Below are 14,270 nucleotides of genomic sequence, written 5' to 3' on the forward strand. Positions count from 1 at the left end.
ATATATATACATATATATATACATATATATATACATATATATATGTATATATATATATGTATATATATTTATATATAGTGTTATCTTGATTTTTATATATATATGTATAAGTATATGTGTGTATATATATGTATGTATATGTACAAGATAAAAATATATCTTAAAAAAACAAAAACAAATAAGAATCACAAAACAAAAGTGAAATAAAAAAAATAAAAACTTTTTTTTAACTCTGCTTTGTTTTATATGTTGGTCTTTGTTAGTTGTTTAACTGTGTTTGAATTTTACACACATGTTTTATATTAATATTTACAGTGTTCTAGTTCTCATTTGAGTTTTGCCATTATCTTTTGTTCTTTGTAAAGTAAATGTTTAATTTACGACTAGGTGTATCCCTTTGATGGTCAGTGCTTTCATTCTTTTGTCTTCTGCACTTCATTTTAATTTGACGTTTAAATTTGTTTCTTGTTCATGCCCTTTTAAATGATACAATAAAGTAGGTTCAGAAGGAAATTACTATGTTTGAATTGAAAAATATTAATCTTCAATCTTAAAAATGTTTTAATATTAAATGCATTTAATCTTATATATATTATATATGTTGTACATACATAAATAAGTGCCTCTTTGAGTTAGTTTGCTTTGGGAGCAAGCCTCTTGAAACATTGATTGATAGATAAATAAATAAATAAATAAATAAATAAATAAATAATAAATAAATAAATAAATAAATAAATAAATAAATAAATAAAAAAAATAAATAAAATAAATAAATAAAGAGTGAGTGAGTGAATGAGTAAGTAAGTAAATAAATAAAGTAGGCCTACTTACCTATAAACTAAATTAAAGTAAAGTATGTATTAACTAAACTAAGGGAACTAAACTATTCAATGGACAATGGACCTGTAGCTTGGTGCCTGTTTTCTGATTCCTGTGTTCAAATCCTTTGACATCAGGATTTTTTTTTATCATGACTAAAACCGTTTCCATTTCCTAAAGCCGGGCACTCACTCTGGCTGATAGTCATAGGCCAACGCGATGCTATGAAGGATGCAATGAGACGACGTGCGCAAGGCAACAGATAAAGGCGGAAGGTGGTAATCCATTTTGTTTTATATTTTCTGGTTAAATAAACATAATGCTGAATATAGATTAAATCAGGACAAAGAAACAGATATCAATTAAATCTAAGGCAATCAACATTGGAGAAATATAAAAATATGGTCCCAAAATATTTTCTTTGAAAAAGGATGTTATACTGTACAATATAGAATACATGAAGGTTTTGCAATTATAAACTTGGAATACCAAGAGGGACCTACCATAATAAAAAAATATTACAATTTTAAGTTAATACTTTTACAGGAATTAACAATTATGACAAATAAAAAAAAAAAATTAACTAGGCATCCGAAAGATATGTTTATACCATATTAACAATATTTTAAATTGAAGTTTATAACGGAAACACAAATTAATTTTAGTTTTCATAATAGGTTTTAATTCATTGAATCATTCTTACACAACATACGTCATACTTTTTTATTAAATCTAAAAACCTTGAGTAGAGTTGTTCACCTTTGGTCCCCATAGCAACAATTACTGTTAATTTTTTACCAGTCCCAGAGGAGCATTAAAATTCTAAACTGTAAAATTAACTGGTAGTAAATTTGCCTCTTCGACTAACTTTTAATTACTTGAAACAATTGGTGAAATTATATAACATGTTCTGCAAATCTACTTCAAATTAATCTGGTAATTGATAATTAGTTGTGAACGAAGCATGGACGCTAGCCCTAAATAGTCTGACAAATTTGTCTGAGGAAGGCATTTTAAAGCCCAGATGGAGGGCTGACTGTGACCTTACACTGGCCTAGTAATATTCAAGTCTTGTGCCTAGGGTGAAGATGAAAATCATGTTGCTGTCGTGGCGCTGTCATGCTGGGAGTCAAGCCCACGAGTCAAGGGAAGGCGGATATCATACCAAGCCAGCTAAGAAAGACCACAACAATGTGCTTTGTGATCATTATTTCACACCAAATATATTCCTGCCAGCATTGCGGCTTTAAGCGGTATTATTCAAAGTAAATTCCATTTCCTCTCTGGCATATAGAACGATGGTTAAATCATTTTTTAGTAATCAGTTGTATTGTCTCCAACAGAGCACACTGGCATTCTCTTTCCAATATGGTATTAACATCTTGAGTGTTTACTGGTTTGTTTCCAAATCTAGAAATCCATTCTCTGTTGTCTGGAAAAGTTTGATACTTTTCAAGGAATTTTCCTGCTGGGTTATTTGATGTCATTGTCAAGTTTTATTAATAATTTGCATATGATCGAAGTGATAAATATAACATGTAATTTTTGATTTTTCGGTTTTCTTAACACAATATTCTGAGGCAGATTCATGATTTAAAAATTGATCAGGTAGGAAGGGGTAGACGTTTCAACCCCGCAAGTTCAAAGTTCGGAAGACGGGAGTTGCGCTACTGAAGGGTGCATCATCACAGAAATGTCGAGATCTAAGTTCCCAGCTAACAATATTACGTTATGAGAACGTTATAACAAAATTACAGTTTGGTGATAAAAATGTTATTTTATTGAACCATATGTACGTAATTATAACCTAATTTCATGTCACAATGTTCGAACGTCCTTACAACGTTGTTGTTAACGTTAAGCTGTAACGTACCTAAACACAACGTTCGTGAACGTTATAAGAAAGTTTTGTGAATTTGCTGGGTTTCTTTCTTGCATGTATTCTCATTTTAAAAAGTGAACATTTGAGGCGTAACACTTGGGAACACTTTGTACACCAACATCGATGATAAAGTCGGTAGACAAAAGACAATATATTAATTAATGACTTTACAACATGATACACCAGTCTTAAACTCTCAACAAACACAAGATTTTTAAAATACTGAAAACAGCAAAAAGAATTATCAAAGCTGACTTTGGTACTGATGTTATAACCTGACAGTCCTACGTAAATTAAGATAATAACATTAATGAGGCTTCACATCCATTAAACTTTTATTACTTAAAAAACAACTCAGGTAGACTCCGCGCCCTTTGAAATGTAAAACATCTAGATGTAAGAAACTCATTTGCACATGACTCCATTTTTTATTTAACATCTTCAGTAGATAGTCATCATATATGGCTACATTTTATATAAAACCTGCATATTTTCTTGTTTTTAGTGATGTCTCAACATGCAATATCTGGTTACACAATATATTGGCAATAATTAGTTTTTCTTTTTAAATGTTCTAGTAAATGTAGGCCTATATCTGTCTCTTATACACATCTAGATGTGTATAAGAGACAGTATATATACATAATGGTGAGATGGAGGGATGGTGAGATGGAGGGATGGTGAGATGGAGGGATGGTGAGATGGAGGGATGGTGAGATGGAGGGATGGTGAGATGGAGGGATGGTGAGATGGAGGGATGGTGAGATGGAGGGATGGTGAGATGGAGGGATGGTGAGATGGAGGGATGGTGAGATGGAGGGATGGTGAGATGGAGGGATGGTGAGATGGAGGGATGGTGAGATGGAGGGATGGTGAGATGGAGGGATGGTGAGATGGAGGGATGGTGAGATGGAGGGATGGTGAGATGGAGGGATGGTGAGATGGAGGGATGGTGAGATGGAGGGATGGTGAGATGGAGGGATGGTGAGATGGAGGGATGGTGAGATGGAGGGATGGTGAGATGGAGGGATGGTGAGATGGAGGGATGGTGAGATGGAGGGATGGTGAGATGGAGGGATGGTGAGATGGAGGGATGGTGAGATGGAGGGATGGTGAGATGGAGGGATGGTGAGATGGAGGGATGGTGAGATGGAGGGATGGTGAGATGGATGGAGGGGTGGTGAACACATATCGTCACATTCCTCTCACTCAACCCCCTTCATTATAACTATCAGTGGCGGATTCAAGGGGGGATCCAAATGGAGAAAATTAAAGAAAATTATACTGAAATTTTGAGTCTGAAAGTACAATTTCCAGCCACCTAAATGTGTCATTATCATACATTTTCTTACCGCCCTTAACCATTGTAGGACTGAGGTGGTATAGACTCTCCATCTGTGAAAGTCCCTCTCTGGGCCCCCTTTATTTCAAATCCCTGGATCTGTCACTGTTGGTTCAAGGTCATTATATGTAGAACAACTAGAAATTTTTCAACAAAGCATGAGTAAAGACAAGCATGCAGCAGATGACATTGTAATAAAATAAAACATAAATACGAAAGAACACTGAAAGGCCTCTGACTCCTGATGACACGTTGTTGTATTGTGTTCTTGAATTGATTGACTAAGTTTTTGAAATATTAAAAAATCATATGTTGAACATTATTTTAAGCAAAAAAGGTTTTACAGTATCTGTATAAGCATTATTTATATACTTTACTTTACTTTTACCAATTACACAAAGATATTTTACGCTCTATAAAAAAAAGTCTCTTTCTGCGGTTTGGGAATTGTGCTATTTCTGGATTTGAAACCAGGGCTATGGAACTTGGAGTCAATAATTATTGTTGCTTCTAGTATATCAAAAAAATTTTTAAAACAGAGTCTTACTACTGTGCGAATGTGTCTTACTATTGCGAAGGTGAGCAGTCTTTCTTTTTTGCATACACGTTTAATAGAAAAACATTTATTTGGTGAATAAACGTGTAACTCACTGCATACACTTTGATATTAACCTACCTGAACGTAACACTGTTAGGTGAGGTACAGTGGCCATATGGTTAGCCAATTAAATATTTAATGTTGTTAATTGAATATAATTAAAAGCTCAAATGTTAATAGTCCTACATATAGAATATAATATAGATTTAAACAGTACAGGTACAAATATTGCGATTATTAACAACTTCATTAATTTTAACATGAGCTGTGAAAAATTTATTTACATTTGATTCATTCATTTCATTTAGTTTTCATGGTGCAGTACAAGAAAATATGATAAAAAAAAAATTGTTTGCACCAGTACGAAATCTCACTATGTTCAATGTATCCCTGGCGCGGTACGCTACACCAAATACAAAGAAAATTGGTCCACTGACGTAATGTGTATCCAACCAGACGTGCAGTTGTGTTTGAAATTTCAGGTTGTGATCTGGCTACTGTGAATTTAATAACAAGAAGTAGACTGTTTGAACAATGCATATTGATCTATTAGCTGTGTTGGGCAGTTGAAAAGAATAAAGCAACCCATTTTTATACCACAAACAAAAAGTATACGCCAGTTAAGGGCTTCAAACAAAAGCCATCATAACTGTTTTATTTACCTGGTCATTCTATGCAACTGTTTGATCAGCAAGTGAATGATAACAAACAGAGATTTGTTATCTTATCTGCAATCCTCTCTAATGAAAGGCAACTGTTTGTGGACTCGCTATAAGCAGGTGTTGATGTAACGTCCGTTGGTTTGTTCCATCACCTAGAAATGAAAATGTTACATGAACATAAATAGAAAGAATACTTGTTTTGATTTGAAAATGGTTTAAGTATGTAATAGTAGATAGAGTTGAGTTATTGAGGCTGAAATCAGTGGTGGATCCAGGAAATCGAAATAGAGGGAGGGACTTTCACAGGAGGGCAGACTAGACCAGCGTTCCGCAAACTTTTTACTTCACAGCCTATTTACGATTCCAGGCACCAAGCCGCAGCCCAGCAGCGCCAGGGACCAACATAACAAATCTTGGCAAGAACTTTTGATCATGAAGCCTCTATGTATATACAATATTTTGACATCATTATCTGTTCTCTCAGTGATAAAATTTCATTGTATACAAATTAAATATCATTATTAATACCGTACATTTGTGTTTCTCCCCCCCAACCCACCCGACAATTGATTTTTTTTTTTTGATTTTTTTTTTCCTACCATGATTCAACCAAATACGGTTCAGCCACACGTCATAGGTTTCTCCTTCCAAAAGCTTTTACGCACACTCTGTTACTCCGCAACTTTGAAAGACTACCTTATTATACAGGTATTATGTTTAGTAATAAAGTATCCACATGGGCATTGGTCAAGAAATGTGTGGTGTTGTTTACTGTAGTGACCTTTCTATTTCTATTTTTATCTTTAGTTCATGACGCATCCCATCATCCCCATCATTTACTCGATCTACAGGGTTAATGCGATAGACGATAACATAGTGTCTAGCTCCCGAGGGGGCATATAGACACAAAAACCGCTTATAACTCAAATAGTTATCTGGCATCTGGCACTTCAGCAGCGTGTGCAAGCGACGCATTCGCCGTAACAATGAAGTGGCTTTATTAAAAACTATTTTCTCCATGATGAAACGTCTCTTTGTTTATTTATTTTTTTAAAATTTCCAGACGGCTTCACGGCCCTCCAAAAATGTTTCGCGGCCCAAACGGAACGTCGGACTAGACCCCCTCAGCCCTACCATTGTTGTAAATGCACTCTCCCACTTGAATTTGAATTCTTTTTTCTTTTTTTTTTTATTAAAAAATAAATATGGTGGGGCCAATAGTAGATAGAGTCGAGTTAATGAGGCTGCAATCAGTGTTGGATCCAGGAAACCGAAATAGAGGGAGGAACTTTCACAGAAGGACGGACTAGACCACTTCAGCCCTACTATTGTCGGGGCTGAGGTAAGGATATTTATGAATATGGCACCTCTAGATGGCCAGAAATGCACTCTTAGACTTGAATTTGAATTCTTTTTCCTCCATCTTTTTTCATAAAAATTATGGTGGGGCCTGGCCGGTTCCCCCTGCACCTAAATCCACCACGACAAATATAAAACACTGGTACTGCTTCGTAGGCTAACATTTATTACAAAGCTTTCTATGTTGCTTTAATCAGGTAGAGTCACTTACATACCTGCCAACTTTGCTGGTGTCCGATGTGGGAGACAAAATTAAATTTGCATATAGCATCCTCTATGTAAAAATCAGAAAATAGAGCACCCTCTATTTTATTATTTTTAAATTGTAGTGATCAAACTACTACTGATTACAGTCGTCAGTCAGTAAAGCTTTACCAAAATAAATTTATGGCCTACATTCACATTTTAGTGATGAATTCACATCATTCTTATGAATTTTATCGTATAATCTGTCTGTACATTTTATCTTTCATAAAATTTTTATGATGCGTGAGATAATACAACGTAGGCGTGAGACATGAAAAAGGGGATGCTCATGCATGAGACTCGTGCAATATGCATGAGAGTTGGCAGGTGTACGCTTATATATTCCAAAAAATTATAATTTAAGTGGAAATTAAAACATAATACCACAAACAGCCACATAATAGCATTAACAGTGATGACAATGGGCGAGACTAAAGCTCTCCATACTAGATTCCCAGCGGTTTAATTTACAGATATTAAAATATACTAGCATAGAAATCGGCAATCTTAACAACTATTGTATATTTGTTGTGATTTCTATTTTTACATCTTTAAACAATTTCTCTCTCAGGCGTATTCATCTCTTCTATTTATATACCAAACTATTTTTTCACTTTTTTTGGGAGAGATGTTAAAGATAATTGTGTACTGCTTTCATCACTGTTAACAACCAAAACAAAATGAATATTTTTTATACTGACACATAGCCTCGAGAACTACAATACTTATAATCAGCAAGATCTAAAAACATAAGAAATTTGAACTCATGTTTTCATACCAAAATCCTTTTCTACAATTTTATCTGTAGCTTTCACTGGAACTAACTTTGATTGACAGAATAACCATAACTTTTTAATCCACTCTGTTCTAGACAATAATTATGAGTAAAATGACATTCACAAATATATTGATATGTAGGGTGAGTGATAGTTCAGTCGGCAAGTGAAATAACCACTATGTGCGATGAACCATGAAGATTCCTACAATTTTCAGTCCATGGTTTAATTCCATCACTGTTCTCAGAATTTTAATAGTTGCACATCAACTTTTGTATGAGATTTAGCATGATGGTGTAGTAGGCTGGGGGAGGGGGGATGTGGACCCACTAAGTGGGTAAAAATACCATTTTCATTGGAAAAGGGATTTAAAAATATTTCTTGGTTTTAAAAAGGTTTGCATGGCAAGTATCAGTAACAAAATCATTAAACTAAGGTACACCATATGTAAAAATATGGTTTTTGAGATAAAACCACTGGTTGGTTTTTAAATTTTTCAGTGAGACTACTTTTATCAGGAGAATAGGAATTTAGTTTTGCATTCTCAATTTTTGCACCACCCAGGCCTTTAAGCACCCCCCTCCCCCCAAAAAAACCAACACATGCCCCTGCATTTAGATCCTGATCCTGTTTGCAATTTGGCAGTACACTCTCTTCAAAAGAGCGTAAGGGTTTTCTTCCAGTGTACTGTCCAATTCACCAACAGAAAGACCCCACTGGAAATAAATCTTTGCATTTAATCGCTTATCTTTTGGTATGTTTCACACCAAAATATTACTATCCCATATCAAATTTTCTCACAACATGACAAAACCTTTTTAGTTACAATATCTTTGTCATGAATTCCTACTTGACGTATTTCCGAGCGGTAAAGAAATGAATAGGAATCCCTCTTTGACATATAAAAAACAAACACAGCTCACAATGTTGTAACACAACTCTCAAATAAACTTTTATTCTGTATAAACTCCAACAAGAATCCGGTATCAAAATAATACAACAAACATTCACATAAACATGTGTTTCAAAAAAGAGCTCCTCAAAAGTGCAAGCTCTAACCTTATATACATTAGCCCTAGAACTCCTGAGCATTCAAGAGCAATCTATATTGCCTAAGTTCCTCATTGGTTACCTTACATCATAATTAACCAATAGGCTTATTTCCTCTACAGTACCCAAGATTCCAGAAGCTTCCAAATATTACTCTTGGATTGTACATGGTGTCATGTGTTCCTGTAATTACCAATGTGGTTTTCACTTGTTTGTTTGGTCAATTATATGCAATTCTAGAATGTTCTATGTAGTAAATATGTTAAAATAAGGAAAGGAATGGTAATTTATTACAATCTTTAACATTATCTAATAAGCAGCAATCTATATTGGACAATCACAAAGATTGCTAAAAAAGGTCAAAGATAACATGTATTTCAACTCCAGATTCTGGAAATCATATCGTATAGAATAAACAGAAAACAATGCTGTGACAAACACTTGGAATCTATAGAGTAATAGTCAATGGTGCCAGTGATTGATAAAAAATTAATTGTTGAAGTTTCTCAATTTTTTTTCTACTGGAGGAAGGAATGGATGTCTAAAAATGTTTTGAGAACAATTATCAAATTGGAATAACCCCCAGTAAGGCTACACATAACAGTGAGCAAATTTATAATTAATAATATTAATAATATTATTACTGTTAATAATCATATTATTATTAATAATAATAATAATACTATTAATAATATTATTACTACTACTACTACTAATAATAATAATAATAATAATAATAATAATAATAATAATAATAATAATAATAATAATGTTACAGTTATCTTCTATGCACTTTAGAACAGAATAGAAAGACTACATATACCTACTATGTTAGCTTAATTCTTAACCTGCAGTACTATTAAAAAAAAATATATTTTGGCCATTATGACATTTGTTTTAATGATGCCAGCATTTTTTCATAACTAAATCATTTTTTTACGAAAATAATTATAATAAAAACAGTATAAATAATATATTATCAATGATAAACAATATTTACCGAAATAATATCAATAATATATTCATAAAATGACAATAGCATAACAATATTAATAATACTATAATAATTTATATACTAATTTCATTAATTATTCAACCTTTTTACAATACACTAGTCATAAATAAAAATCATCTGAGACACTATAGAAATGGTTCCTAATAAAACAGATAGTAAATTAATGGATTATAAAGGAATATGTACTATAAATGGCATGTTTGACATTTTTTTCCAAAAGCTTTTAAAATTATTCATCAAACAAGCAAAAGACAAAGGTGGTATTGTATCATAAAATTCCAATCTAAGTGATAATACATACATTATATTCAATTGGTACTGATAATACGATGAATCAAATAACTTTTTGAAATACGTTTAAAATGCTTAGATTTTTTTATAAACACATTGATCTTAAATAATGAAAAAAAAAAAAGAACAATAATAATAATATCAACTAATAGGGATATTGGCCCGGAAGCATTTTTTCTCCTTAGGCGAAACTTTTTTATATCTCGTTTCGCAAACTTATTTTCTTTTGGTTTATCAAAATAAAAATAAAAATTTTATTGGTGAAAGCCTGGTTTCGATTGAATCGCTACAGTCGCTACAGCGTTTTCACTGCCATCCTTGCGCTGCGTAGTTGTCCCTGACGCAATCGGGAATGCTCCCTTAGGCCAATAAAAAAAATTCTTGTGTTGGCCACGTTTTGGAAAAATCCAAAAAATGGGTAGGTCGGTAAGAAAAGTTTTTTTTTTTTGTTTTTTTTTTTACATTATTTTTTTTACCAAAAATTGTTTATGCATAAAAAGTAGAAAATACACAAAAATACAAAGACCATTTTTAAATCTATATTGAAGAGTAAAACGATCACATCATAACACTGTCGCATTGCTTACCGTCACAAAACAGGCCTATTCCAGCCTTTTTCGCCCATTAAAAAAATATTTTTTAAATTTTTTTATTTGGCATTATTCAACTGACCAATCAGCGTTGCCAAAGAAGACAGCGATAGCGTGTAGCGATTTTTTATGAAAACCAGGCTAAAAGTGAACAGCATAGTAATGGGGTGGTTACATGCTTTAAATTTATATAATTAGGACGAAATATACTTACCTTATTTTGCAGATTTCAAGGCAGTGGAGGGCATAATAAACAAAAAAAAAAGACAAAATTTTATTGTTTTTTTTTCGAAATCATCATTATTAGAATAGAAATCTTTCTTTATTTTGGATACTGAGTCAATATTAGTACACTATTCTTCCCTGGCGGGCTTTGGGTTCGCTAAACAAGCTATAAAAAAAGTCTTGTCACATGATCACATCGATTTCATCTCTACTTGAGCTCAGTTGTTGCCAAATAAATATTGAACTGAACTGAATTTTACTCCAAACTATCCTGTAAATGAACTTAGGTTGCTCCTACATGACATTAACTCACAAGCCGCCACTAGCATACCGTAGTTAAGTATTAAATGATTTTACACTCTGTATTAAGTCAGTTAACCTATTAGCAATACTTTCAGACTAGTGTGATTTTAAAATCTTACATTTTTAATAGGTCATGCATAGAATAGGTACAAAACAATGCAAAGCGAGCTCTAGGCAAATTAAACTTTAAATGTGGAGTTACAGGTGAACTTATGAAAACTAACATATTGAACAGTTGTCTCCTAGTTTACAGACCAATCCCAGTATTCTCCCGAAGCCAGAATTGCCTGTACTATTTACTAGGAATAAAGTCTCCCAACCGGAGTTACAAATATAAACACAAACCAATGAGCATTGTTCAATTATAAAGTAGTCAGGCTATAATTGCGCAAGAATCAGCTGTATTTAAGCCATTTTGAACATTGAATTCACAAACCAAACTTCAAAAAAAACCTTTCCTTCGATGCCACACTCCCTATTTAGGGGTGGATCCAGTGGGGGGGGGGGGAAACACATATTCTCCCCCCATCCCAGTTTGCCATACAAATTTCAATGGAATTTAATGTTATGTGTATACTCACACCTTTTGTGAAACTGTTGTAATTCTGGATCTGCCCCTCCTATTTGTCTATGTTATGCATCACAAATAATTACCAGAATTAATTTTCTTATTGGGAGAGCAATGAATCACTTAAAAAAAAAACCTTTAACACTTTAGTTTACAATAAGCCTAGAGTGGTCCCAGAATAAGGGTCTGCGTGCCACATATCCTCCAAGGTAACACCTGCTACTTCCCAGTGGTGACTCAACTTTGCTACAAGAAGCTCAAAAAGTCTGAAATGGGGGTCCAAAGCAAGAGGCCACAAAAAACCAGTCAGGGCATGCAGCAGCATAGTTGACCTCAATAATAAACAACCAACTGGTGATCCATCGGAATCAAAAATTATTCAAACTTTTATCGGCAAATTGTTGGTGGGCCTACAGGAGAATTGGCCCAACAACAAAATTTTTGCTGGTGGCTCACTCGCTCCACCCAGCAGGGGCGGATCCAGAATTGTTTAAATGGGGGGAGGGAATAACAGTTTCAAAATAGATGAGTAGCACATAACATTGACATGCACTAACATTTTAAAAAAATTTAGTGGTAAAACTCCCCCTTACTGGATCCGCGCCTGCCCACTGCCTCTGCCACTGAGTCCGGGTTCCCGGAATAAATTTGGAAAATAAAATTTAGTATGATGACCTTGTTGTGAGACATGGTTTCATGCTTGATCGACACGGTAAATGTCCCCCTGACACCCGTGCTGGCGTCACCTCCTTTAAATCCTGCTAATGCTTTTGTTTTGTAGTATCCTAATGAGTTTGATATATCATACACGGGATGATAACTACAGATTTTATCCTAAATTGTGTGGGAATTGTGTTAGGTGTGTCAACATCATTGTAACTCTACAATTCACCTAGTAATTGTTTGAAGTGGTTGATTTCAAACTTATCTTATATAATCATTTGTTCTATTATTGCATGTTGATCAGGTAATATTTGTATAAGTTTATGTTATCTATTGAAACATTGATAAAGTACATGATGGTAGCAGGAACAAAAGATCATTTGACATCAGATATTGTTCTACAGACTTTGTTATCACCAGATTTTGATACTGGTGTCAGATCCTAAAAGAAAGCTCTTCACAAGGTCAAGTCCCTGATTACAGGCGCCATACACTGTTGTAAACTAGAATAACACCTCATAAATATTAATAAACACCTTGTGAATAATTAGTGACTACTTCATGAATATTCACAAAATTTAAATTGAATAAAGGATCTTTAAATGGGATGGTTTCTCTTATTATTATCCAACTTTTTTTTTTCATATTTTTTTACTTAATAGAATTTATATAGCGAACATACCATATTTATTTCGAATAAGCAGACTGCTCTGGATGAATTGCGCCTCTGGAGGTTCATTTGGAATAAATGCATCCCTTGAATAAACGCCCTGATGACCCGATCATTCTCAACACATTCTATTATGTTCTACTCCAATAGAATTACATTTATTCTAACCTGGTAGGGATCAATAAGTCTTTATAATCATGCAATAACAACACATTTTGATGGTAATTATGTTTTGTACTTACACACTTACGGTGAAATTAAGGGTCATTTTTAAGAGTATATACGTATTTCATTTTACACATAATAAATGCCTCCTTCAAATACATGCATCCCTCCCATTGATATGTCTGTCAACAAATGCCCTGGGACATTTATTCAAATAAATAAATACGATATAATCCACAACACTCCTCAAAGCACTTTCGTTTGAAAGCCCAACACCATACATGCTGCGCTCCACACATTTTCATTACTTTTCTTTTTCAGTACTTTTCTTGTATCTTTGGTTGGAGTTCCCATTTGCCACTAAAATATTGACAGAAGAGTATATGATTATATACAAGTGTATCAAGTAAAGGGGGCCACCAAGTATATTTTACAAATGAAGAGTAAAAATGAAATGGGAAAGTACTATTTACGGAAAACTTGATATTATCGGAATGATAATAGAACCACTTTGTCTGACATTCGTAGACAGCCTGTCATGGGTTTCAGAATTTCTCACGGTTTTGTAAACATTTTTTATAGATACAAAACTAATTTTTCGCATATTATTTATAAAGAGGAAGATAAGATGCTCAGGTCAAAGTTGACCATGTCAAGTAATTCAACAATGAATTTTTTAATTCATGACACACTCTTAAATATTTGTGTAGCATATTTCATTTCATTTTCATTTTATTTATTTATTCAACCACAATATACATGATAAAATGTGGTTAGGGACAGTTAATGAGAAAATAATTTTTATTTTAACCTATGAAGGGACAACTGCCCTTTCAAAGAAACACAAAATGAACTAAAAAAAAAAGTTTACAAACAATTAGATAAGAAAGTATGTGATAAATGACTACAAAATTTACAATAAAAAATAAATAAAAAATCTAACATACTGAATAAAATAACAATTAACATAAAAGATATAAACTTTTTTTTTAAATGAGAGAAAGCATTTAAAAAAAACCATCAATCAACAATTTCATATATTATAT

The 14,270-nt window shown here is 33.3% G+C and overlaps 1 long non-coding RNA gene across 6 annotated transcripts in view; it reads right to left on the minus strand.

Annotated features, from left to right (window-relative positions):
- Positions 1–14,270, minus strand: part of LOC117121157 — a 69,441-nt gene that overhangs the window by 39,781 nt on the left and 15,390 nt on the right. For all 6 annotated transcript variants that reach the window (XR_004447486.1, XR_004447491.1, XR_004447489.1 and 3 more), the window contains exon 3: positions 5,304–5,455. This is a non-coding gene — a long non-coding RNA (uncharacterized LOC117121157). The remainder of the gene's footprint in view (positions 1–5,303; positions 5,456–14,270) is intronic.

Source organism: Anneissia japonica, unplaced genomic scaffold, assembly GCF_011630105.1.
Source record: "Anneissia japonica isolate Jap-2015-1 unplaced genomic scaffold, ASM1163010v1 scaffold993_len1110182_cov180, whole genome shotgun sequence".
Classification (NCBI taxonomy): Eukaryota; Metazoa; Echinodermata; class Crinoidea; order Comatulida; family Comatulidae; genus Anneissia; species Anneissia japonica.